General features: G+C 46.6%; 1 protein-coding gene across 1 annotated transcript in view; it reads left to right on the forward strand.

The window, feature by feature from the left end:
• The window catches only part of SYAP1 (synapse associated protein 1), a 15,978-nt gene that overhangs the window by 5,611 nt on the left and 9,272 nt on the right, over positions 1-1,095 (forward strand). The gene's annotated exons all lie outside the window — the stretch shown is intronic.

A 1,095-nucleotide genomic window follows, 5' to 3' on the forward strand; every position in this document is an offset into this window, starting at 1 on the left:
TGTGCACCCCCAGCCTGCTCGCTGGTGGGGTGGGGTGGGAAGCAGAAAAGGCCTTGGCTCTGTGTCAGCACTGCTCAGCAGTAATGAAAACATCCCTGTGTTACCAAGGCTGTTTTCAGCACAAATCCAAAACACAGCCCCATACTAGCTACTGTGAAGAAAATTAACTCTATCCCAGCCAAAACCAGCACAATAGGCAATGGGAAAAGCTCTGTGTTGCGACTGCTTTCCTTCTAGTGGACCTAAGTAAAAGATCCATAAGGTCTTTGTCCCAGCTGTTATGGCCTGTTCCAGTATGGCTTCTTGAACCCAGCTCTATTCCAGTGCTGTTGTCCTTCCTTGTCCAGTTCCAGACTCTGCTCCTAAAACTTGTTTCACAGGTCAACGTTCTTGTTAAGTAGGAGTTCCCAACATTAGTCTCCTTGTCTAAGGATGGAAACAGGAAAGAAAACATCTTTCTTTGTGAGCTTTTCTGTCTTAAATCTCCTCCTTTTATAAACCTTCCCAGCTCCTCATTTTATTTACCCCCTTCCCTGCTGCTCTTTGCTGCTGTCAGTCCTAAAGCTCTGCCCATATTCTAGGTCTTCATCAGATCTGTCTCTGATGCTCTGTCTTCAGCCTCTGGTTCTGCTACCCTTGCCTATTCTACCACATTGCTTAATAGGGTTTTTTTTCCTGTTCTTAGTCTTAATAGTCACTGTTTGCCTGAATGGGCAGGTGTCCTGGTTTCGGCAGGAATAGAGTTAATTTCCTTCCTAGTAGCTGGTACAGTGCTGGGTTTTGGATTTAGGGTGAGAACAAAGTTGATAACACACCGATGTTTTAGTTGTTGCTAGGTAGTGCTTACACTAGCCAAGGACTTTTTAGTTTTCCATGCTCTACCGACTGAGAGGGCTGGAGGTGCACAAGAAGCTGGGAGGGAGCACAGCCAAACTGGCCAAAGGGACATTCCATACCATGTGACGTCATGCTCAGTACATAAACTGGGGAAAGCTGGTCGGGGGGGCCGCTGCTTGGGGACTGGCTGGGCATCAGTTGGCAGATGGTGAGCAATTGCATTGTGCATCACTTGCTTTGTATAGTCTATTATTATTA

The sequence above is a fragment of the Aptenodytes forsteri genome, unplaced genomic scaffold (assembly GCF_000699145.1).
Source record: "Aptenodytes forsteri isolate BGI_AS27 unplaced genomic scaffold, ASM69914v1 Scaffold273, whole genome shotgun sequence".
Lineage (NCBI taxonomy): Eukaryota > Metazoa > Chordata > Aves > Sphenisciformes > Spheniscidae > Aptenodytes > Aptenodytes forsteri.